The 27761-nt window shown below is 36.6% G+C and overlaps 1 pseudogene; it reads left to right on the top strand.

Moving 5' to 3' along the window:
* The first annotated feature begins 956 nt into the window (after positions 1 to 956).
* Positions 957 to 25528, top strand: LOC144220291 (putative ATP-dependent RNA helicase DDX10 pseudogene; annotated as a pseudogene).
* Positions 25529 to 27761: the final 2233 nt, after the last annotated feature.

Raw genomic sequence — 27761 nt, 5'->3', positions numbered from 1 at the left:
TTACATGTTATATTTTTCTCTTATTTTCTCAGATGCCGTCTTGACCTGATATACAATATAAACATTGTTTATCTTCTACACCTTTTTCTTCTGAGTGATGTGGTAATTATTCTCTTTCAGTTTACGTTTGGGGGATTTTGTCCTCCAATTTTAATGATCCAAGATAGTGGAACTTCTATGATGGGCTCTGTAAATAAAATGTAGAGAAAAGGATACTAGATACTTGATATTTTTGCTACCATATTGCACAAAACACTTTTATCAGATACTAAATTATAGTGAGAATAACATTCTGCCTAAAAATTTGCTGAAATATCAATCCAAATCAATCCAATAAGGCCTTTCCCAATTTATACTCTCCATGATCATTATTACTTTGGAGATCATGGTCCAGTAGAGCCTAGGTAAAAGCCTCCTATTCATTGCTCTCTCTAAACATTTAACTCCTCACTGTTCTGTCATTCAGATCTATTCAAAAGTCCCTAGAAATGCTGAGTTCTCTCTTGTCTGGTTTCTCCCACATGCAGTTTTTCTCAGCTTGGCTTAATTTCCCCATCCCCTCCCACCTAGCTAACTCCTAAGCACTATTCACAACTTGCTGTAGATAATATCAGAGGAACACCCCCTTGACTAATTTCCTTGTAGTATATACTCTCCTCTATATGTGTTTGCCTTCTGAGCTGGACAATACACTTCCATATGGTGATGAGAGTGTTAGCCATTATTATATCCCTGGCATCTAGCATGACACCTGACACATAAAGTGCCCAATAAATATCAAATTACAATGGAGGAGTCACAGTAATGTTCTATGCCATGTTACCTGTAGAAACACACTATCACTTCTTTCATGTGTTCCTTCTGCAATTTATAATCATTGTTAATCAATGCTATTTTTCTGCATAAGAGCTACATGTGAAGTCAAATGTTCCCTGTGAAGATATCAAGATCTAGGCATGCAACTGGGAAAGTGTAATTCTGAATCCATGCTGATAGATGTGCAGGTAGATTATAAACGATATTCTTCAGCTGAAACTACATTGATTGATCGTTCAGGTAATAATATTTTTTCCAGCTTTATATATTGAACTGTTACTGACATACAACAAATATAAGTTTACCGTATACAACATGATGATTTGATAGATCTGTGTATTGTGAAATAATTACAATAATAAGGCTAGTTAACACCTCCATTCCGTCACATAATTACCACTTATTTTATTCTATTTTATTTTTAATGTTTTTATGGATATTTAAGAGAGACTGACAGAGAATGAGCAGGGGAGGGACAGGGAGAGAAGAAGACACAGAATCCGAAGCAGGCTCCAGGCTCCGAACTGACAGACAGAGCCTGTTGCAGGGCTCTAACTCATGAACTGTGAGATCATGTCCTGAGCTGAAGTCAGACACTTAACCAACTGAGCCACCCAGGTGCCCCTGACTACCATTTTTTAAATGTGTGGTGAGAATATTAAAGATTGACTTCCTTAACAACTTTGAAGTATATAATACAATATTGTTAATTATTAGTCACTGTGCTTTATGTTATATCCTCTAAATTTACTTTCTTATGGTTAGAACTTTGTACACACTGACCAACTTCTCCCCATTTTCCCTGACCCCCAAACTCTGGTAACACCATTTTACTTTATATTTCTAGGAATTTGGCTTTTTGCAATTTCACATGTAAGTGAAAATTTACAGTATTTGTCTTTCTCTTTCTGACTTACTTTAGCCAGTATAATGTCTTCAAGTTCCATCTGTGTTGTTGCAAAAGGTATGATCTTTTCTTTTTAAAAAATTATCTATTATTTATCTATTTATTTCATCATCTAATGATGGATACTTAGGTTGTTTCCATATCTTAACTATTGAGAATAATGCTGCAATGAAGATGAAATTTCAGATATCTCTTTGAGATGGTGATTTTATTTCTTTCAGATACATGTCCAGGACAGGGATTACTAGATCATATTGGAGTTCTAATGTTCATTTTTTGAGAAAACTCCATAATGTTTTCCACTGTAGCTATATCAATTTACTATCACCAATAATGCACAAGGATTCCATTTTTTCCACAGCTTCTCCAGTTTTTATTATCTCTTGAATTTTTGATAATAGTCTTACCAAAAAGTATAAAGCAATATCTCATTGTGGTTTTGTTTTGCATTTCCCAGATTATTAGTGACATTGAGCATCACTTCATGTACCAACTTGCCATTTGTACGTCTTCTTTGAAAAATGTTTATTAAAGTCTACAGCTTACCTTTTATTTTTTTTTTCTATTGATTTGTAGTTTCTCAAGTAGTGCTTATTAACCCCTTATCAGATGTATGGTTTGCAACTATTTTTTTCCCATTCCAAGATTAGCTTTTCATTTTGCTGATTCTTTTGCTGTGAAGAAGTCATTTCAGTTTGATGTAGTCCTATCAGTTTATTTTTGCTTGAGCATTTCTTGTCATATCTGAAAAGCTATTGCCAAGACTGATGTCAAGGAAATCTTTCCTTTTTTTTCCCTCTAGAACTGTTATGGTTTCAGGTCTTACATCAACGTCTTTAATACATATCAAAGTAATTATGAGAGTAATGTAAAGTCAGGGTCCAGTTTCATTTTTTCACATGTGAATAGCCAGTTTTCCCTACCCTATTTATTGCCAAAACAGTCCTTTCCCCATTGAGTTTTCTTGGCTTCCTTGTCAACTTTTAGTTGACCATATATGCATAGGTTTATTTCTGGGGCCTTGATTCTGCTCTGTTGATTCATATGTCTTTTTATATCAGTATCATATTATTTTCATTACCATAGCTTGTAATAAAGTTTGAAATCAGGAATTATGACCATTCCAGCTTTGCCCTTTCCCTGGATTGCTTTGGATATTAGGAATCCTTTATGGTTCCATAGAATTTTAGGATTTTTTAAAATTTCTGTGAAAATTCCATTAGGAGTTGGCATGATACTGGGGTGAGGTGGTTCGGGGGACCATGGTGAAGTTGAGTTCTCACATCACTCTCCTTCTCCAATTGGGGAGGTGTCTCTCTCTGTACTGGGATGCCTGAGCTTGAAAGAGAGTGAGTTATGGGAATAATGTGAATCTATCTTTCTTACCCTCTTAAGTGTGTCTTATTTCTGTGCTTCATTTGTAAGCTGTAATTCTTAACCCGAAATCTTTAGCTATTATGAATGTATTTCTGTGTGTAGATAGTTCTCTTTTTTTGTAATTTTTTAATGTTTATTCATTTTTTACAATTTATTTCTGAGAGAGAGAGACAGATGAGCAAGGGAGGGTCAGAGAGAGAAGGTCAGATACAGAATCTGAAACAGGCTCTAAGCTCTGAGCTGGCTGTCAGCACAGAGCCTGACATGGGGCTCAAACCCACGAACCTGAGATCATGACCTTAGCCAAAGTCAGATGCTAAACCCACTGAGCCACCCAGGAGCCCCTAGATAGTTCTTTAAATTGATGTCTGGGGGATGGTGGCTGACAAGGGCTAAAACTCCTATACTACCATTTTGCTGATGTCACTTCTTAACCAACTCTTAAACAAGAAAAAATGTGAAATGTTATCAAGACTTACAAAACCATTGCTATTAGTGACATAATTGATATGAGGACTGCAAAATAAGATCAAGATAAGCAACATACATATTAAGACGATAAATACAGTAGTAGTTTCTGAAAAGTCAAGGAAAATGAAGTTTGATGAATGTGAATTTTTTCTACATCCTAATATTTAAATACTTTAAGATAGATTTAAGACTGAGCTTTTATGTTTCACAATGGGTAAAGGCAATGTAGAACACCCATCATTTAGCTATCTTTCTTCCAACTTATGGTTGGAAAACAGAGTCATTGAGGTAATTAAATTCTCTTGGGGAATGCAAAACCATCAGTGTTGCTTCAGTGTGTGATCAGCAGGAAGTACAAGCATATTTGGGGTACTTGAAAAACTCATTTGTTTCACCAATTACAAATAGAATATTTAAGGAGAAAGTGTCTTTTCGAAATTTTGCAACACATCTGAGATTTATTATCCTTCAAAACCATATATGAAGGAAAAAGACCATATATGAGTATATTTTTATATTTTTAACAATTAATGAAATGTGACAAAGTAGATTAAAGGAGGAGACAAAGTAGAGGTAGAGAAATGATACATAATTTATGAAAAACAAATAAATGTTATGTTCAATAAGTACAGACTGTAATCAAAATTAGAGAACCATATTCTGATCTTTGCTAACCATTGAAAAACTACCATACAAGAATATTTTTTGTTTTTTACCTTAATTCCCCATCTGTAAATTCACCAAAATGTGACCTGGAGAAAAGCATCAGAACATATATCAGAGCACTAGGTCTCAACTCATCCACCAACCAGCCCTGGGAGACTGCTCAAGCCCCTAAGCCTCTCTAACCTTCCCTTCCTTTAGTCCTTTTAATTCAATGACTATTTCTTGAGAGTGTAGGGTTGAGAATCTCAGATAACACACAACACTTCTTGTCAAAAAATTTCTAGTCTATTTAAGGGGCTGGTGAGGCAATTATATACCTACCTATAATGAGACTTTGATCAAACTGCTCATCATCTGCTACCATTGGTAAAAGTTTTCCTCCTTATAATAATTCATGATCCAAACCCTCAGAGAGCACCAAGGCAAGAACTCAGCTGGGAAACAAAATTGCTTAGAATCACTCCCATTGCCTCAGGAAAAATACATCTAGTCCTCCAATTTTCAATCACCTGATCTATAACATAGGCATGAAGGTAACTATTTTAAGAATTAAAACAAACAAAAGTCTGCATATAAAGTTCACAGAACATTGGCACAAGAGATAGCAACTTTTATTAGTAGTATTTTAAAAATCATTATCATTATTACTATTCTTTCTTCTTTACACTACATTTGCTTGATGAAACTTATCAATCCAAAATAACTACTGAATCATCTAATACAATCTTGGTTCTGCTGAGGATCGGTCATGTGACCTTAGGCATATCACTGTTTTCACAATAAGATGGTAATATCATTTACCTCACAAGATTGATAGAAGGGTTAAATGAGATAACACTTTTTACTAACCACAATATCTAAAACATGGTAACTGTTCAAGAAAAGTATTTTTTATTATAAACATTAAATTAATTTTGTTCCTTCCTTCCTTCATTCTTCATTTCCTTCCTTCCTTCATTCTTTTTTGAAAAATAATAGAAAACAACAAATGGTAGTTATTACTATTAATAGTAGTGGTATATTTATGAGCAACATGAATTTTGAGACTTCTTAAGAAAGGAACATGTAGTACACATGATTAAGTAAGACCATGAAAACGGTTATTATAACCTATTGTACTCTAAAGGTGAGAGCTGTTTGATTGGTTGACCTGTCCCTTTATTACTGATGTACAATTTCTCACCCAGTTGATGAGGATATTCAATCAGGAAAAGTATCCCTTTCCTCGGAAAATGACCCCCTAGGATGGACAGTGTGTAGGTAACTAAATGAGAGACCTAGAAATGTCAGTGGGGGTTGGGAGAGAGTCTGAAGACTTTGAAAAGCAGTAAGTAAAAAAAAAAGTGACAGTTTTTGCTGGATGGAGAAAAGTAATACTATCGTACAGTGAGGAAATAGAAAGTATTTCTGGGAAGTAAAGATCTACTGATGATATTAGGCAGCTGTGTGGAGCCTCGGAGACTATGAAGAGTGTCAAGACCATCAACATGAATAAATTGGAGGTCAGGGGATCATGCTGCTCATCAGTCAGTGTCACTGGTGATGAATGTTTCCAGGGGAAAGGTCAGTGGATGAGAGGTGACTGGAGTGTTCCAGGGAACAGTGCTCCTCTGTTAAATAGGAGGCTCTTGGAATACTGACATATGATCATTAAACCTGTCATGTCAGTAGGCAAGGGCCAAAATGAAATCAGAGGCAAGACTGCAAGAGTTTTAATAGACTGAAAAAAAAATGGTTCAAAATTATTAAATGTCTTTCTATTGAACTATTTTATTTTTTGAACTCTTATTTTTAGATAATTCATCAGGCAATGCCAATTGTTGTTTTAGAATATACTTCTTTGTAAAAAATACTGACTCAATATCTAAACAACTGCAAAATAAGCCAACTTTTTGTTTTCCTGTACAATTTGTTTACCTATCTCTGATGAATGTAACCTTGTAGAGCTATAATCAGTGGATGCAGTCTCAGGTCAAGAACCCTGCAGACCAAACACAATGCTAGAATGAAGGAAGGCTCGTCTTTAAGTGGGTGCACATTATTTGTGTGAATTGGAATGACTTAATGTATAGAGTCAGTGTGAATTTATTAACTCATTTTTAGATCAAGGGCAAACACATGTATCAGGAAAAGGGTGGGGATAAGCAGAATGAACTGGATGCACACAGGCCATTTCTCAGAATTGTTATCCATATGAGTCAGTCCCTACTACTTAATATCTCTGAGGCATATAGTTTCTAACCCTGAAAAATGGGTATGGTAAACCCTATCTCAGATCTGCTATTATAATTAAATTTTAAATGTGTAAAAAAAATCCAGTAAATTGAGAGACATTTGTTAGGTTATCACTAAATGACTGTGTTTGTGTGTGTATATGTGTATAGGTCACAAAATTTGGCCTTATCTTAAATCTGAATACTGACTTCATGCATAAAATTCTTTCAACAAATATCTATTGAGTCTCAGGTACCATTTAGGTGCCAGAGATGCAGCAGTGACACAAATGGCCAACATCCCAACCTCCTAAAACTTACATTTTAGTGGGAGGGAAGCAGAAGATAAAGAAATAGAAACTGGATGTGCATGACGATGTTAATACATCAAGGTACACAAGATGCACAGTGCCGTCAGGACAAAGATGGAAAGGACTATACATTTAGAAATATATGGTCAGTGGTGATTTTAGAGGGAGTGACTGTTGTCGAAAAGACATGAAGATGAGCCAGGGAGTCATGTGGGCCACAAGAGTAGCACATTTTAGGCAGAGGGAGGAATGTGTGTAAAGTGCTGTGAGTCAGAACATGCGAGGAGAACAGTGTGGCTAAAGCAAGAAGACCAAGAGTGACTATAGTGGGGAGAAGCTGAGAGGCGTAGCCATGACTGGATTCCATAGGGCCTTGGAGGCCATTTAAGGGGCTTTGCTTTGAACTCTAAGGGAGATGAGAACCACTGAAAGTTACAAACACAGAAATGACAGGAACTGACTTAATATTCCAGTTGCTCTTTTAAATGTCTCCCAGAATCTCGATTTGAAATCGCCACAATACCCAGCGAAGAAGTTGCTATTCTTGTTGTCATCATTCAGGCAAGGAAATGGGGGTGGTGGTGCAGAGAGATGAGGTCATTGACCGGGGCCACAGGGCTAGTGATGGTGGAGTTGGGTTTCCAGTCTGGTCATGTTCACTGCATAGTCTGTTTTTTTTCCATTTTTAGTTGTGTCTGTTCTATTCCTTGTCATGTCTAATCTATACCTTCATTGGGTAATAATACTTTTATGTTTATTTATTCTGTTTTGTAGTCTCTATTTTCAACTCATTTTCTCATTTTGGCATGTCATTGTGAAATATGTATGTATGTATGTATGTATGTATTTTAGGTTAGAATCCTAGCAAGTTCTAATATTTAATAAACAAGCTCTAGTCTTTAATACAACACTCCTTAGGAAGGCACACTTTTTCTTGGGTTGTCTGTTTTTTTTATTTCTTCTAGACTATGTTTTTTAAAATGTCATTTCCCTTTACTTTCCTCTTTTCTTGTCTTCTCTCACTCTATTCCCCTTTTCTTTTCATCCTCTTAATTTCTTTCCTTTTTTCCTACCTTCATTTCTACTTCCCTCTTTCCTTCCTTCCCTCCCTCTCTCCCTTCCTTTTTATTTTCTCAACTTCCTAACTTTTTAACTTCCTATCGTAGTGGCTCACCATTCCATAGCATAGCCTCCAGCAACAAGTGCTTGGAACCTTATTAGAAATGCACCACCTCAGGCTTGGCCCCAAGATCTGTATTTCTGCTGGATCTATAGGTGATTTGCAGACACATTAACATCTTATAAGCACTTTCCCTGCATAATATGACACATGGCATAGGGCTTATTGTCCTTACTCACTATCCACTGGTCTCTTAGGAAGAATCTGCTTTTCAAACTCCCACCTCCAGGAAAGTTTAATTGCAAACATAATCCTATAGCCATCATCAAGAAGAAATTGATCTGATGTCACTAAGATAGCAGAATAGAAGTCCCCAGCCCCAGACCCCCCAGAGATCAACAATTACACAGCTCTCCATAAATAAAAGTAGTTCTGGGAGAGCTCAGGAGTCTGCAATACATGGGAACAAAACCCCGGTGAATAACCACACAAAAAGGGAAGGAAGAATGACATGATCTTATACAGAGAAAATGCTAAAGACTCTACCATCTAATTTTTAGACCAAGTAGATGAAGTCAGTAGTTTCAGGGCACAAAATCAAGAAAAAATCAGATGCAATTTTATACACTAACAATGAACATTCTTAAAAAGAAACAAAGAAACCATTCTATTTATAATAGCATGGAAAGCAGTGGAATACTTAGGAAATAAAAGACTTATACACTGGATACTATAAGACAAAAAGACACAAATAAATGGGAAAAAGATATATAGAGTTTAAACATTAGGCAGTTATTCAATGTACATGGATCAAAAGAATTAATGAAGTTATAATGTTTAACATATCCAAAACCATCTATAAGTTCAATGCAATCCCTATCAAAATTCCAATGGCATTTTTTAAGAAATAGAGAAAAATTATTCTAAAATTTCTATGGAACTTCAGAAGAGCCTGAATAGCCAAAACAGTCCTGAGAAAGAAGTACAAAGCTTCACACTTCCTGCACTTAAATTATATTACAAAGCTACATTAATCAGAATAGTGCATACTGGAATTAAAAAAAAAAAAACACATTGACCAATGGAACAGAATTGAGAACCTAGTAATAAACCCATGCATTTATTATCAAGTAATATTTGACAAAGGAGGCTTGAATATTCAGTAGGGAAGAGATAATCTATAATAACTAGTGTTGAAGAACCCGGCTATTCACATGAAAAAGAATAAAATTGGATTCTTATCTTACACACTCAGAAAAGTTAACTTGAAATAGACTGAGGACTTAAACGTAAGACCTGAAACCATAAACCTCACAGAAGAAAACATAGGGACAAAGTTCCTTGATATCAGTCTTGGTAATCATTTTGGCATATGATATTGAAAGCATAAGCCACAAAAGCTAAAATAAACAAATGGGATTACACACTAATAAACACAGCAAAAGAAGCAATCAACAAAATGTCAAGGCAACTTATGGACTGTGAGAAAACATTTGCAAATTATATATTTAATATTTAAAATATGTGAGAGACTTGTGTTACATAGCCAACAGGTAAATAATGCAATTAAAATAAAGGTAAAGTACCTGACTAGACATTTTTCCAAAAACATAGGAATGACCAATAAGTATAGGTAAAGGTGCTCAACATCACTAATCTCTGGGAATGCACATCAAAACCACAGGTAAATATCAACTCGCATCTGTTGGAAAAGAGTTTACAGAAATGTTGGTAAGGCTGCAGAGAAAAGAGAACCCCTGTGTGCTGCTGGTGGGAATGTGAATTAGTATGGTCACTATGGAAAACAGTATAGAAATTCCTAAAAAAATTGTACAAGTACAAGTGCAATATAATTCAGCAATCCCATGTCTGGATACTATCCAAGGAATATGAGAACACGTTATCAAAAAGATACCTGTTCCCACTATGTTCACTGAAGCATTATTCACAATAAGCAAGACATGGAAACAACGTGAATGTCCACCAATGATGAAAATGTAGTATATAGAAATAATGGAACACTATCAGCCATTTAAAAAAAACAAAAGAAGGAGCGCCTGGATGGTTCAGTCGGTTAAGCTCCAGACCTTGGCTCAAGTCATGATCTCACAATTGGTGAGTATGAGCCCCATGGCTGGCTCTGGGCTGACAGCTCAGAGCCTAGAACCTGCTTCAAATTCTGTGTCTCTCTCTTTCTCTGCTCCTCCTCCCACTCACATTCTGTCTCTCTCTCAAAAATATCTAAACATTTTTTTAATTATAAAAAATAAAAGGAAATCCTGACATTTGTAACAACATGGATAAAACTTAAGGACATTATGCTAAGTGAAATAAATCAGACAGAGAAAGACAAATACTTAGTATTCTCACTTATATGGGGAATCTAATAAAAAACCAACTTTATACAAGCAGAGAGAATGGTCATTACCAGCAACTGGGAGGTGGAAGAGATGTTAGCCAAAATGTAAAAACACAAGATAAAAGAAGGAATCATTTCTGAGGATCTAACACACAGCATGGTGACAATAGTTAACAATACTGTATTGTATGCTTGGAAGAAGCTATGAGTTTATCTTAAATGTTCTCACTCTTTGGAGCACTGGGTAGCTCAGTCGGTTAAACATCTGAATTGATCAAGTTATGATCTCACAGTTTTGTGAGTTAGAGTTCCACATCTGGCTCTGTGTTGATGCTGCAGAGGCTACTTGAGATTCTCTCTCTTCACCATCTCTCTCTTCCCCTCCTTTGCTCATGCTCTCTCTCTCCTAAATAAATAAGCTTAAATTTTTTAAAATGTTCTCCCAATAACAACAATGAAATAGTAATTATGGGAAGTGATAGATGTGTTGAATAACTTCACTCAATATACACAAGTATCAAGTTGTCACAGTGTGTACCTTAAATATACACCATACCATGCAATAAGTCAATGCAGCTGAAAAACAAGATGAAATTTATCTCAAAGTCTTGCTAAGTAAAAGTGGAGCCATTTTCTACCCCCATTCTCTCAATCTGCACACATGGAAACATGAATTTTATAAGCTGCACTACTTTTAGGAATCTTTCAGTTTTTGCTTCACTGATTTTTTTTCTGGAAATGTACATTTTAAGGATGCAATAAGCCACTGTTGGTTCCTTCCTTTAATCCACTTTCCTATCCTGATTTTTTCATTTTAATTTAATTTTAATTTTTTTAATTCATTCATTTATTTTGAGAGAGAGAGAAATGGAACATGCAAGTTGGAGAGGGGCGGAGAGAGAGAGGGAAAGACAGTATCCCAAGCAGGCTCCATGCTGTCAGCACAAAGCCCAATGCAAGGCTCGAACCCACAAACAGTGAGATCATGACCTGATCAAGAATTGGACACTTAACTGACTGAGCTACCCAGGTGCCCCTATTTTTAAAAAATACTTTGTTTAAATAGAAGTCACTAAATATCCTTCCAACAAGAGGTACTGACGGAAAGGAAGAATGCTGTACTCATTGCTTCTCAGAAGGTCTGTCCAGTTCTTCAGTCCTCAGTTCTCTGAGACAAGGGCAGAAAAAGGAGGAGAAATAACATATCTCCTTCCCCCCTTCAGCCCTGTGGGTTTACTCTGTTTCTGATGGCAAAATATGCATTGGAAACCAGCTGTGCTTCTTAGGTCATTGCTATAATTAGAAAATCTTTCCAGATTCTGGCAAAATCCAACACTGAGAATTAGTATTCAGTGTTCTCATGAGACTCAGAGAAGTGAAAATACCTGCCCAAATTACTACATGATAAGAGAAAAGAACCAAGAGAAAAGAACCAAGATGATCACACACATACACATACACACACACAAAGACTTCCATGTAATGCTTTTCTGCTAACATGCTTTTCTACATTTAAAAAAAAATTAATGTTTATTTATATTTGACAGAGAGAGACAGAGCACGAGCAGGGGAATGGGAAAGAAAAGAGAGAAAGCCACAGAATCTGAAGGCATCTCTAGGCTCTGAGCTGTCAACAGAGCCTGCTACAGGCTCAAACTCAAGGGGCATGAGATCATGACCTGAGCGGAAGTTGGACGCTTAGCCTACTGAGCCACCGAGGTGCCCTTACATTTTTAAAGCAACATCTGAGGAATACCAGCACAAGTACTCTCCAATGGCATTAGTATCACTCCATTTCACATTTCACTGCATTTTTTGCAGCTAATACGGTCCAGTGTCTTCTAATTACATTTCCAGGTCTCAGCCACCACAAATATCTACAGATCGACATCTTTTTCTAAATCATGGCCTCCATGTGGTTAAATCTGGGGCTCTCTTCCTTGAGCCCCAGCTGTTTGCATCCTGCTGTGAGAGATTGTGAGCCCCTGGGTGCAAGACAACCACACACCTAGTAAAAAGACTAGCACATGTCTGCTACTGAAGCCTTTGATTGATCTGTTCACGTGGTTTGTTCATCTGAAAACAGAGAATGAGTTTGTTCATATCAGGACAGAGAATAAGTACCTCTCTTTCCAAAAGAGCTGCAAAGTTCACTTTTACTTCACTCTGTGGGAGTCCTAGACTTATAGAGTATGGAGCAACATTCGCCTTATGAAGTCAGAAATGTTTTTGTTTCATCTAAAATAACTTAATTGCATTTGTTTTATGTAAATTTTTAAAACCACAATAATATTATTCATAGATCTGAGTCCAATTGCTCCGTGTTTTCCAGGCCACTATTACCTGCTTTTTGCCATCTAGTATTTTACTGTGAGTCCTGCAAGTGTTACAGATTTCTGAAATGTTTGAGGACTGGAAATGGCAAATGGGAACTTGGGGGACATTATATCAACCAAATCATTATTTTACTTGGAAAATTTAACTTAGTCAAACCAAATAGTAATATAAGATGAAACCCATGTGTATTCAACTGCCAAAAAGTCTGTTTACTTTAAATGGCTTTTATTTCCTCTAATAACACTCCTGGAATATCACTTATAGTATATTCACTTTTTTAATTGCAGTAATTTTAGTTTTGGATGTCCTGAAGATATATAGATATATGTGTGTGTGTATGTGTGTGTGTGTGTATATAACTAATTAGTCCTCAGTGCATATTGATTAAATTTATTTACACTTCAGAGTTCTAGATAAAGGAAAAAGTAACAGTGGAAAGTTATTCCAGAATAGTACATAAAAAATAAATAAAAATGAAAAAAACAGTTAAAAATAACCAGATGCTCAATATAGACTCATTGCCAATCAATTTTAACATATTCTAGGATAAATCATCAGGTTTAAAACTATGCCCACAGATATTTTTCTCCCTTGTCTTTTATTGTCCCAATAATTTAACATGGTGAATATGTTAATATTACTAATTTTTACTCGGCTTGTCCATGATGTCTAAACTATCTTTGTAAAGGATCTGGTATGCAAAATCTCATTCTCAGAACTATTTATAAATTTCAAAGTGCTTTGAGTCAATTCAACAAACATAATGTCAGTAATTACTCTAGTAATAATTATGCAGTAGGAATTATATGCCAGCCATGTCTAATAGACTCAAGAGAGTCAGAAATGAAATGGCAGTCAATTTGAGCTCAATGACAATGGAATGAGATGAGAATTTTGATGATATTGAGGTGGTAAGGCATAAATATTGCTACTATGCATAAAGCCCTGTGATACAAAGAAGTTTGTTTATTATTTGGCATGTATTTTTATTATTTATTTATTTATACCTATGGTATCTTACAATCCCATAGGACACATTAAGTTTGTGCCTTAGTTGAAAACGACTAGATTTTTCCCTTATTAGATGCTGTCTCCCTATGAGAAAGGAAGGAAGTCATATTTCTAGGACCTGGCTAATCAATGGACATATTTTTTGTTGTTTTTGTCTCAGAGTTGTCAGCATTTTTAAAGAAATTCTGGAAGAATAGACCAGTTAACTATTTAAAGCCAGAAAGATATGATTGATTAGTTTGTTGGCTGTATCTTTTTCAGAGAGTTAAATATCACATTCTGGTGTGGTTACCCATATAAATGCAATCCCTTGTTGAGGAGCTCTTTATTTGAAGGGGTTTGGTATATCTGGTATCAGTCGTCACCAAAAGATTTAGAGAAAGATTTTGATTTCCTTCCAAATATTCTGAGGGATAATCTGGTCTTTATTTTCTTCAACTTCTACATTCCAGCTGTTTTCCTTAGTTGTGTCCATTACCTCTAATTTCAAAGCCAGAAGTTCAGTATTTCTAATTCCCTTACTGAGTCTGATGTCTTCTTCTGCCTCCTTCTTCTATTCTGAAGGACCATCTTGTGATTACATTGAGCCTATTTAGATAATACAGGATAATCTCTTTAAGTCAGATGATTAGTGAAACTAATTACATTTATATCCATAATTCCCCATTGCCTTGTAAACTACCATATTCAGAGGTTCTGAAGACTATAACATGATCATCTTTGGGAAGCCCTAATTCTGCCTACTACAAATGTTTGACCAAAAACCTCTAGGTCCCCTATTCTTGGCTATGAATTTCAACTCGTTTTGATGGACTCTCAGGTACATGTATACAATCACCTTTGCTATGTTTAGGAGCCAAGTAAAAGGGTCCCTGCCTGGATCAGGAAGGGAAGAGGAAATAGATTGATCTTGATTCTTCATTCCTGAACCCTGAGCAAAGTTGTCTACCTCCTTCCTTATTGTACTGGTCATGTTGCGGGCAGTAAGAGAACAGTTGTGAATCTAAATCTAAGTGTTAGAAAAACAACAGTACCCTGAAGCTGAAATTGTATTGATTTTTTAAGGAAAAGGTTCATTCTTGTAAACAACCTTTGAGACTAGAGGGTACTGACATTTATCTACACTTGTCATCATTCATTGCTTGTCAGTATTGTGGAAATTTGGCTGGATTTTTTTTTATTATGGCAGCTTTCTTTACATACAGTAGTCCAAAATTAATCAATGTGATATAAAAAGTAACTTGTTATAGAAAACCCCATAAAGTAATAACTTCAAAGCACCATGAAGTGAGAATAATGAAGCTTTGGGGCAAGAAAGAGACCGTGTATTGAAATCTCCTGTGTGGGAATTTCTAGTGTTTTCCCATTCAGCTACACTCATGGATGTCCTCACTTGATGTACTAACTTGCTGTCATGATCAATTGGCCATTTTCCAATTCCTCACTCCTTTCCATATATTAGAATTGCATATCCATGTACTTTGTTATATGACTATGTAGTGTTTCTTGATGTGAACAAAGTGTGTGTTGCTCTTCTGTTGATATTGGGACTTGGCCATTTTACTTATTTTGGCTAATTAGTGGAATGTGGATGGAAATGACAGTATGTATGCTATGTACCTATATCTTAAGAGGTCCTGCATGTTTCTGCTTTTTCTCCTGGGCTTCTTCATTTGTTATGATATAGGCAATGCTCCAGGTAGGATCTGGTCCAAGAAGAATAAATGACACATGGAACAGACCTGAGCTCTACCCATGGCCTGCAATCCTGTGCAAGCATGTAGTCATGATAGCAGGAAAAATACAGAGTTCATTAGTCACGAAGATTTTGACTTTATTTGTTGAATAGTATTATGGAAGGTCATATCTGATTACTGCAAAATTCAAAATTGCAGCAAACAAAAATTTCTCTTGATTATATCATGTTCTCAGTAATGCAAATCAAAATGAATCATCCTTGACTCTACTATTCTTCTCAACTTCCATATATAATTAGTCAACTAGGTCCTATAGATTACCCCTATAAATTTTTTCCCATATTTGTCCCTCACTCACTAATCATCTGCACTGCTATCGTTCAGGTCAGTATCATTTCCCTGCTTGATAACAGCAGTAGCCTCTTAGCTAGACCACCTTCATCTCAAGCATTCCAATTCATTCTTCACTATGATCAAGACTCAGAGAATGCCAGACCCTTGAATAGAATTTGTAAGTGTCTCCCTATTCTCTATACAAGGAAGGTCAAACTCATTGTTGTGAAGCTCAGCCCTTCATCATCAGATTTCTGCTTATCTGATTACCGTATCATTCTCCCACATTATACTGTGCCGAACCCCAGTTGTCAAGTCCCTCAATATGTGATTTATCAGTCTCATTTTCGTCTTTGATCAAAACCAAAATAACCATTTTTAGACATGCGTTTACTTGACGCATTCATAATCATCAAGTAAGCCTGCTTTAAGATTCAACAGAAGAATTTTCATTAGTAAAACATTTCCTGACTCTCTCTGTCCAGAGAAAGTCAGGTGTCCATTGCACAGATCATGACTATAGTACTTACTGTACTAGAATTGACAGAATATCTACAGCCATTGCAACGTACTGAGTTAGTTATTCTTGGTCCTAGTGATTTGAACGGTGTCTGATAGATTATGTACTCCTCATTCCCTCATTCATTAAAAAAATATAAATGAGAACTTTGTATAATAGGTGATGCTTTAGGCAGTGTGGATAAAACAGAATGAAATCAATAAAGGACTTCTACCACCTCCATGACTATATAGTGGGCAAGCATAATATTAAACACATTACATATATTATTTAATTTTCTCAACACTGAAAGTTATGTAGCATCCTTATTTATATGTAAAGAAAGACACTGAAGCTTAGAGAATCTAAGAAGCAGGGAGTGGTGTGATTCTTCACTTAATTTAATTATCCTTTGTCCAATTTTCATTCTCACCTAATATGGGGCCAGTGATGGAGCTCTGTGAATGCTACAGTGGCTATAAAGTCACGGTTCAATTGTTTGTTGTTGTGAAGCAACTTTAGGGCATGGTGACGTAAAACTGTCATTTTACCTTTGTTTTCAGTTTTGTGAGAAAGAAATTCAGGTGGTTCTTCTCTGATCCACATAGTGACAATTATTCCCAGAAGATCCACTTTCAAATCACTTCTTCATTCAAGCTTGTTGCCTTAGTTCACCTTGATGCCTCTCTCCTCTTCTCTTGCTTCCCTTCTGTTCCCTTCTTTTTTCTTCTCTACCTCTCGCCCTTTTTCTTCTTCTGCCATATCTCAAACTCCAGGCTTCTCGCCCCTGCTTGGACTTTCTGAGAACATTATAGATTCTGGATAATAGTACATAAAATTGACTTCTTTCTGTCATGCATATCTCAGCTTCAATGCCAAGACTTTAAAGAGGTTTTTCTTAACAACCTATCTAGGATAAGTCAATCACTATCAATTATTTCTCTATTAATTCCCTGCAGAGAATTTATCAATATCTTACATATTATTTGTATTCATTCATTTATTCCCCGTAATTTCGACTTGTTCATTCTTTATTTATTTAGTAAATATCTATGGAGGACCTATGAAATATTAACCACTGTTGTAGAAGTTACTACACAGTAAAAGTAGAAGTTCTACTACAGTAGAACCACTGATGTAGAAACATCAGTAGGAAAAATTGAGAAGCATTAAGCCCCTTGATGGCATGGTGTATTTCCACTAGAATGTGTATTCCATAAAGACAATAATCTAGTCTGTATTATTCATAATTGTGTATCCAGAGCCTAGAAACATGCCTTACATGTAATAAATGTCCTAAAAGCAATTTTGACTGACCAAATGAACAAAATTACAAGTTCAGGTCAAAGGGACAGGAGGAATCTTGTTATGAGAAACACAGCAGGGAAACTCAATATTATTTGGAGATCATAGAAGACCTCCTTGCAGAAGTGATATTGAAGCTCAAGTTGAAGGATGAGTTGAAGTAGTCACAACGGCAACATCAGTGAAGAGTTTTTCACCAGAAGGATCTGCCTCTTTGTGATAGAACTTAGACCTGAGATTCAGAAGAAAGGGGAGAATAATGAGAAGGAATATGTCATTTTCTTTTTGGAGCTTTAGCTGTTAAAGCTAAGATATATATTCATTTTTATATTAAAGTCATTGTAACTTTATTTTGAACTCCTAGATATTGAAAACATACCTTATAATTACATAGGAAGAAGGTCTTCACAATCACCACAGTGCATTGACTTTTCAATGAAGGCTTTATAATTTGTTATTGCCAAATGCTAAACCTGTTTTTGAATTAAATTGAATAGTTATTTTCAAGGCACAACTAGTAATCTTTTAATCATAGATTCAAGATGTATTGGAATTTTACTTAGGATCTTCAACAACTCTTTAACATTACCTGAAAGATGTGTGTTTCAAATCCGTCTTTTCCTCCAAGCTTCTTTTCTCAATTACCATCTATCCACAGGCTCTTTACTTGATTCTCACAAGTCCTGCATGGTCTCAATGATTCTAAGACTCCAACTTCCTCCCTGACCATGGGATGCCTTCTCTTTTAAAGATATGACAGACAACTGGGGCTCCTGGGCGGCTCAGTCAGTTAAGCGTCCGACTTCGTCTCAGGTCATAATCTCACGGTTTGTGGGTTCGAGCCCCATGTCGGGCTCTGTGCTGACAGCCAGCTGAGGGCCTGGAGCCTGTTTCAGATTCTGTGTCTCCCTCTCTCTCTGACCCTCTCATGCTCATGCTATCTCTCTCTCTCAGAAATAAATTAAAAAAACATTAAAAAAATAAAGATATGACAACCACTTTGACTCTGCTCTTTCAGGATCAGAGAGAAAAACACTATTTCAAGATTTATCCACATTTAGTTTTGCCTTATATAACATGTCACTGCAATGACTTGTAGTTTCAGAAATAAGTTCATGTATAAATTATGAAACCACCAAGAAATATAGAACATTCGTAAATTTGATAAGTACTCAAACACTTGGATATGTTCATGAGAATAAAAATATTTAATAGTACAATAAACAAATCAGAAATTAAAACCAGAAATTTAAACACAATAAAACTATATGTTATTATGTGTAATCTCAGATCTCTGTTCCTTGTACTTCATTAGGGAAAGTCACAAGCCCATACTTCTGATGTTTGGCTTCATAACAAGAGTCTTAAAGATAGCACTGAACTCTTACTGCCAATGTATTCTCATTGAGGATGGATAATTTGTGAATTATGAAAAATAAACTAGCTGGGCAGAACTCAATCCCCTACCCATTCAGTTTTAGAATCTGGTCTCCAATAACTTATATTCTGGTTCAACTTTGTTCATTACGGTAAGTTTACTGGTAAAGGTTCCTCCTTGGTGGGGGTCCTACCTATGACAAGGTAAGCCCTAATTCTGAGGAAAAGTCTTTTGTTACCACACAGTGAACCATTCTTTCCAGCAGCTCCACCAATTATGTGAATGATATTTTTATCTCCATGTGACAAAATCCTTTTTATATATCTTAACTTGTTCAGAAGTTGGATGGGAGATAGGAATATAATTTATTGAGATCCTTCAAATATCAGTGCTGTAGGACTAATGGAGGAAACTGATGGGGGCATATGATAGTACAGTTCCACAGAACTGGGTTCTGTGCTCTTGTTTTGGGATTAAATATTTGTGTGCTCTTGGGTAAATCATTTATACTCCCTGGGCCTCTGTTTTTCAGTCACTAAAGTGAGAGGGGTCGGCCTAGTTCTTATTTTTCAAACCCTAAGTTTTCCACAATCTCAAGAGGAAAAGTGGAGGAAGGCCAAGTAGAGAAGTCATTTTGGAGTTCCCATACCTGCTTTAATAAGGGCAGCCCTACTTCTAGCAAGCATTGAGCTTCCCAATAGGACTTTACAGCTAAATATTTGAAAACTATTCCACAAGATGATTTCTATTACATCTTCCATTTCTAACAATGTGGCTCTGAGTAAAATTCACAGGCAACGACTTAGTACAACAGGAATTATGCAGGCTTGGGAGCAAAGACAGACCTAAATTTGGATCTTGACTGTAGCATATACAGTGACAGTGAGCAAGATGCACAACAGAATTCTTGGATTCATGGATAGCTAGCAGGATAGAGAAATGCTGTTCTTGTTTACATTAAATGGGGTAGTGTGTGGGCAATCCCTGAAATCAAGGAGAGTATTCAATAACTGCTAACCCATTCCTATTCTTTCCTTTCCTTTTTCAAAGGGAAAGCCTGTTCAATAATAACATCAAATATTTATACAGAATTTTAACCATTTTCACACATACATTGTCTCATTTGATTCACACGGTTCTCCAGTATAAGTCTACATTAATTTCCTCCTTTTTAAAGTGGGAAAACCAGCTTAGTGATCTGCTCAAGGTCATTTAGCTAATTAATGGCAGGCTTGGGGTTTGAACCTGGGCTCTGCAATGCTGAATCCGAGCTAGCTCCCCTGGACTAATAAGATAGCTCTGAATGAGTCCTACATATTTAGTTTCATCTATCATCATCGCTTTTTCTGGTTCAACTCATACATGTGACTCCTGTAAAATGAAATTGACAATTGTTTACAGCTCCGGCAGTGGGTTGCCATGCCAGCTCAGCTACTGAGGCGGCCATTGTGAAATAACGTGTGCGGTGACCCCTCGGTGTGAAGTCTAGCACCTATGTCATACTTGTCATTGTTCAGAACTAATATTTTCCCTGCTACTCCTTAAATACAGTTTCCAAGTATTCACTTCAAGATGTTTGGTCTCAGAGCAGTTCAGCTTTCAGGTCTGGGGAAAATGCAGACTGATAAGTATGGCTTTCTATGTGTAAGCACAATACTTCATCTTTATTCCAGGTGAAATATTATTGAGATAAAAACATTCCAAAAAACTTGGATGGATCAACTGTTATTATCTCTTACAGGATGTTGTCTGGATCATTATTTTTGATTTTGTTATAATCAATCAAATTCCATAGAACGTCTAACCCAATTCTGCCATTTTCTTTAATCTCTGCCTATGGAACAGTAACTGTTTCCTGGGTGAAAAACAGAATAAGCAATGGGGCCCTGCTCTCTGTAATAATACTTTTATTGCAGGTTTGCTAGGAATATAGTTCTTACAGTTTCTTTGAACTTACCCCCCCATTCCACTAATTTCCCTCATCCTTCTTACTCTTTCTATTCTTTCTCAGACCATTCATGCAAAACAACAAACAGAAAAACAACAATAAAAACGAAGTAAACAACAGCAGCACATACCTACAAGGTTAGCTGGCAAATGAACAAGAGTGATATATGACCAGTTGCATTTTATACTGTTTTCCATTGATGCCTCTCTTCCTTGCAATCCCCACATCTGGTCCTAAGCTGAGTCCTGTCATCTTAACCTTAAAAAGATATCCAGAATTTCATCCTGTTCAGCCACCTCCTATCCACTGACCATACTCGGTGTCATTGATTATTTCAATGTCTTTCTAACCGACTTTTCTACATTTTCTGTCAACACTCTCATGGCAATACAGTAGACTAGGTGATTTTTCTTTAATGGAAACCAGATACAGTCCTTCTCTTGCTCTGAAGCCTGCAATGACTGCCTGTCTCCCTCAGTCTTACAGCCAAAATCTCTGCAATACCCTAAGAGGCATTATAAATTCTGGCCCCTTGTTACTCATTTTGCTACTCTGCTGGTGTTCCTTCTGTTCTAAACACACTGATTTCCTTGTTCTGCAAATGCACACCTGGCCTCAGACACCTCCTGCTTATGACCTCTGCATTATAATTGTCTTTACTTGGAAATCCCGTCTCTGAGATCTCAGTGAGGCTTTAATCAAATGTTACCATTCCAATGAGGCTTTCTATGACCACTCTAAAATTGCACATGATGCTCCTTACCCCTTTCTCTTTCTTTCTTTTTGTTCTGAGTCCTCACTTCTACCAACATACTACAAATTTTGTCCGTGAATCCTGTATAATTTCTGCCTCTCACATCTAGAAGATAAACTCCACAGAGACAGGACTATATCTTATATTGTTCACTGCTTTATCCCTAACACCTAAGCCAGTGCCTGGTGCTTGGTAGGTATCTGTCAGGGATTTGTTGAATGAGCAGCTTTTCCCACCATTCACTTTGCAGATTGGGCCCAGATCAGTACAAAGAAGTCAGGTCTGTCTGTAATGCATACCCTTCAGTAGCTAGAGTTTGATCACATGGCTTCTGACAACATCAGCTGTCTGACTTTGTACATGTCATTCGGCTTTACATGCCATTCAGCTTTTTAGTAAAATGACACAATTCATATTCAAGTCATCTAGTAACTGTGAAATTTAAATGAGACAATGTGTAGGATAATGATTTTAAAATTTGGTATAAATATTTATCTCATTACCATTATTATCATTAAGTTTACTGCATTAGCTATTCATGATAATTTTGTTTTTATTTTTTAATGTCTTTATTTATTTTTGAGAGAGGGAGAGAGAGAGTGCAAGCAGGGGGAGGGTAGAGCAAGTCAGAAACACAGAATCTGAAGCAGTCTCCAGGCTCTGGCTGTCAGCACAGAGTCCAATGTGGGGCTCGAACCCACAAACCATGAGACCATCACCTGAACCAAAGTTGGATACTTAACTGACTGAGCCAACCAGGAGCCCCGCTGATAATTTTCTGATATAGTGGTATGGATGATCCCCCAAAACATGGAAAGACATTTCATATGGGGTCAGGTTTGTTTTNGACAAAGAATGGTTTAAAGCATATACCTGGATTTCCCAGCTACAGTTAAATAGCCGTGTGTATGCAGTGTTGGTTGAAGAGCATAGAGAAAGAGAGAGAAGACAGGTCAGGGATGAAGCAAAATTGGAAATAGAATGAACAGGCAGAAGGGATAAGAAGCTTTTTTCAAAGAGGTAAATGGTAGAATATGGTTGAATAGGTGAGTGAAGGATGCTGGAGTTATCCAGAGAAACTATGTAGTCTAATTCCTCCTGAGAGGAATAGCTGAAAATGTCGGTAGGTGTAGAATTTACATTTACAGAATGGACTCATTGTGATTGTTTAAGTAAGCTGGCGAACAGAGTTAATCAGGTCAGTGTTCTTGGGAAAAAAGAGAGAAAAGAGAAAGAAGAAGAAAAAAAGAGAAAAAAAGGGGAAAAAAAGAAAAAATAAAGAAAAAAACNGGATCGCCTCCCACCCTGGAGTCTCCGATCCCGGCCCGATTTTATTTTCCCCAGTTCACACTCACATTAGAAGGCTCTCTTAGTGGATTCTGTGTCCTTTGTCTCCCAATCTCTCAGGTTTTGTAAGGTTTCCAATGGCTTCAGATCTTTTCCGTGTGATGTATGGGCGCGAGTGCAAGTACGGAGCTCCTTACTTCTCCACCATCTTGCCATCTCCCTAATCTTTCTGATTTTAATAAACTTTTTTTTCTTCCACTACTCCTCCTACCCATCTCCTTCTACACTCAATAATGATTTACTTCTCAGGTTTCATCCATAAAAGTTACTTCCTCCAGAATGCCCTCCCTATCTTCCACACAGATTAAATTGGATTTATTTTTTATGTGTTTATATAGTATATAAAACTTTATCATTCTAAATTTCATAAATCCAAAAAATTTTTCAGTTTATATCATCTCTAAGTACCAGAAGGACATGAACTAGATATTTTGTTCTCTTTCTGTTTCTAGCATGCAGCACAACATATGACTTAGTAGATTTTTTTTTGACTGAACAACAATGCATTTTTAGAAAAATTCAGTGTCTGTGATATATCTCAACTTTGAATCCTCATAATATAATTCACCTCTCCTTCAGGGTATTATTTTTTCCCTCTCCTTAGAATTTTTGTTTATATGGCTTATCTCCTAATTTCTCATTATCTAGATACTTGTCAACTTCATGGTATCCCCCATATATTTAGCAAGTATCACTACAATAATATTTTTCAGCATATTACGTACTACAGGCAATTTGTTTAATTTTGTACATTTCTGTTTCATGTTGCATATAGCAATTCATGTGGCATACCTAACTCGATCTATGTGTTGTTTCTCTAATATTTATCTCCATTTTATAGAAAAAGAATCTAAGCTACAAGAAACTCAAATATCTTGCCTCAGGCCACATAAGTAGGAAGTGCAGGGCCAGAATTTTAACTAAAATGGTGAATTTTCAGAACTTATTCTACCAGGAACATACAGGAATGAGTAAGAAAGTTTCCCAGATGCTGAGGAAATAAGTATTTAGTGGCATGGAAAAATATAACTTCACTGATAATTTTGATATAGTCGTTACTGATAATTAGACTGCCCAATGAATATAATGAAATTCTTGACACTCAGTAAATTTTTTTTAAAAAAATTTTAACTAAATAATACTTTGGTTTTAATACATAGTTTATCAAAACTGTATACACTCTTTCCACCACACACACAAAAGTATTTAGAGGGTTTTTCACTCTGTGACTAAAAATCACATATGTATGCCTGGGTTCATTAAAAAAATATATATATACAGAGGTCCCTGGGTGGCTCAGTCAGTTAAACATCCAACTTCGGCTTGCACATCTTGAGTTCAAGCCCCACATTGGGCTCTGTGCTGACAGCTTAGAGCCTGGAGCCTGCTTTGGATTATGTGTCTCCTTCTCTTGCACCTCCCCCACTCGTGCTCTTTCTCTTTATATATCAAAAATAAATAAACACTAAAAAATTAAATAAAAAAGAAAAAGAAAAAATACAGTACCGGTGTCACTTTGAAACAGAATGACACAGTTTGTGAGCTACAGCAAAATAATAATAATAATAAATGTACTATATACCACTTTGAGAAGCCACCTAAAGAGGAAAAGCGTTGTATCTTTCTTCAACTGTAAAGAGATTCTGTATGTGTATCGAGTGTCTGTCAGCTACGTCCTGTTTCTTCTACCTTTGCACACCGTGTTTGACAGCAGCAGCTGACAAGGTGGGAAGTTTAGGGGGACGCTGTCTGCACTAGAATTGCAGTGTTCTTTGCCATTGTTATTGCAGCCAAGATCTGTACTTCTTGGCTGTGAGCTGGCTTCTTCAGTTTGATTGTCCAAAGAATGCCAACACTCATAACCACAGAGTAGGTAGAATGACCAGGTAGAGAGAGGATGACAAAGCTTTATTCATTTTGCTTCTTAGAAGAAAAAGGAAATGGCTCAGCAGCTTCTCAAGAAGAAACTGCCTGTGAAGGAAACCAAAATCAATCCAGATAAACCTATAGATGTTTAGGTGGGAAAAAAAACTGAATTGTTTTTAGATCAAGATCAAGGTTCAAAAGAGAAGGCCCAAAAGTGTTTTGTTTCCTACATACATTCAGTGTATCCGATGAAGGATAAGGAAGTATTTGATGTGAACAAGTTATCTGTACCTGAATATGGCCTGTCTCTTGGTCTTGCTGTGGCATCACAGGGGAGATTTATTCAGAAAATGCAGAAACTACTCACCAAAGAATTGTTAGTGAGGTAAGATAACAAAGTAATTGTGCCAAGAACTTCCTCCCTCACCAATGATGAAGTGGAAGAATGTAGAGTTTACTTCACTGAGAAAATGTCCATCCTTCAGTAAGGGGGCAAAGGACCAGAAGGAATATAGACTGGCTAATGGCATTAGTGACAAAGAGGAAGAATAGAAGGCAGATGAGAAAGAGATGGAAAAGAAACTGGGAAGAGCAAAAGATTGCCAGCCTTCATCTGTTGCTAACATTGACGAGACACAGAAGATCAAGGAAGTTCCTATGCAGTTTTTGGACGGAGATGACGAAGAAGAAGAGGTGGATGCTCATTTTTTCAAGATGAAGTGGCACAATGTTTTTGGGTCAGACCTTAAAGAGCATAAAGTGTCACAGGAGAAAGCAGCTTCTAAAACCAGTGTCAGGAAAATAGTGGCCTAGTTTGCAGAAATAAAATGTAATGAAGAGAAAATTATATCTTTATATATATAAATGATTATATAAAGTTAAAGATGATAAAAAATTACAAAAACGTATTTGTGTATTCAGTGTACATTCACTTACATTATTTTCTGGGGAACTTACATGTGTAAGTGACTTCGTTCTCAATAGCTTCTTAACTCTGTGTGTAGTGTCTGCAACGTATCTCAAGGGAGTTGTTAAATTTCTATAATCAAAAACGTAAATGCAGCATGAAAAGTCTGTATTTCATAGAAATATGGAGCTGGAAAGAACTTTAAAATATAGGTGGTCTCTTCTCAAATCAGAGAATGGAGGCGCAGAAAGGTTAAATGACCTCGCCAGCATCACACAGAGTGCTGATTCCCAGAGGAGTGCTCAGACCATGTTACTTCTCCATTAATTCTCCTGTGAATCATTTTACAGCCTGAAGACTCCCTGTGCAATAAAAGTTTATTAGCCATGTGTCAGGAACTTTGCTAGGTGCTGGAGTTACAGCGATTTATGAGACAGAGCCTGTGCCCTAAAGGACATCACAGTCTAATGGTAAAGGTAGGCACAAAACATGCTACAGAATCTAATAAGTGAAATGCATTCAGAAGAGAGACACATAACCCAGCCTAGAGGCATTACAGCAGAGGTATTAGAGAGAGTGACCTCCAATCTTAGTCTCAAATGATAAGTAGGAGTAGAATTTTTCCAGGCAGGTTGGGAGACAAGGGTAGGAAAAGGTCCATGAATAGGAAAGGATGAGCTAGGCAGGGATATACATGAGAAAAAACAATGTGATATATTAGAAAGAGGGTGGTGTGAAGGGAAAATATAGGCATTTCATTGCTGCTGGAGTACGAAAGGTGAAAAGAAAGTTAGCAGAAAGTAAGTCTGCATGAGTAGGTACAAATCTTAAAATGCCTAGTAAGCCATACTTAGAAAATGTGGAGTGATTGGAGAATTTTCAATAGGAGTGTTATGTTGGGTTTGTATTTATGGAACTTTGGTGCTGGCGTGATCTAAAGAGTCAAGGAAAGCAGAGAGATGAGCTAGGAAGTTGGTGCTCTGATTTGGTTTTGAGATTTCAGAGGCATAAATTAGGGCAGAGAAATTGAGATGAGGGCAGAGGAGATAGATATAGTTCGATACAGAGAGATAGGAATTGTGAAAGGTTTCTTACATAATGAGAGTTTCTAGAAGAACAGGTTTTGATTTTCAAACTGACACTAAAGGAGAGAGAAAGTAAGCTTTCTTAAAGCTTACCTAGATGTGGCGTAGAAGGGGACATTGGGGCATAGAACTAGAAATCTGTTTATAATCAAACATTAAACGTGGAGCCACATCCTTGATTTACAAAGGGGCTGCCTTGCTTTCAGGGGCCAAGCATTCCATGATAAATAATAGATAAGATAAATGGCTAGAAATGGCAAAGTTAAGGCATTTATGTTCTTTATGTTTAAATATTCACACATAGATTTCAGTCACCAGGAGTCATAAAACTGGGAGATCAAGGTGGCAAAGGGCAAGCCATTTAGGACTCAAGAAAGATTTCCATTTCAGAAGGGCAATGGAACACTCAACCCAGAAACTAAACCCCAAACGTACAAACCCAGCCAAAGGAAGAAACATAAGAGGGTAAGATCCAAGTGACAAACTGCTGCTGATCAGAAGTTCACAAGTCCTCAGGAATTTGGCCAGACTAAGCCTGCAGGTGAAGGTTATTATCGACTACATCTGGGAGATGCCAGAGTCATGTCACATTTTCGAGAACTTACACCCTTGTTACTTGAAAGGAAAAGAATTCCCGTGACTCAATACATGGCACATCTTACCCATAGAAGACAATGAAGGCCTTGGTCGGAATGAAGACTAGAATGACCAAAGTTCAAAATTTAAGACATGTTGCCAAGCTTATAAACCTACATGTCCTATTCTTTTGGTTAATCCAAAGAGGAAAGAGGAGAGATTTTTCAGTTCTTTAGGGCAAGCAGCCTGTCTAAGAAGGCTTGAGAAAAAGGTAGAGATTCTTACTGGGTGGTGTGACTGACTGCCTAGATGCAAATGAAATTCTGCTATTCCAAGAGAGCTGAGGTAATCACACAAGGAGAATTTAGTCTTCTATTAAATTCTTTACTTCTTTTTTTTTTCAGAAGTCACAACCTGATCCATTAAACTCCTGCTTTCATTTAGTGGTTCTCTCTCTAAGCTGACATCCCATAACACA

This window comes from Crocuta crocuta, unplaced genomic scaffold (assembly GCF_008692635.1).
Source record: "Crocuta crocuta isolate KB4526 unplaced genomic scaffold, BGI_CrCroc_1.0 scaffold179, whole genome shotgun sequence".
NCBI lineage: Eukaryota > Metazoa > Chordata > Mammalia > Carnivora > Hyaenidae > Crocuta > Crocuta crocuta.
This window is presented reverse-complemented; position numbering and strand designations above follow the sequence as displayed.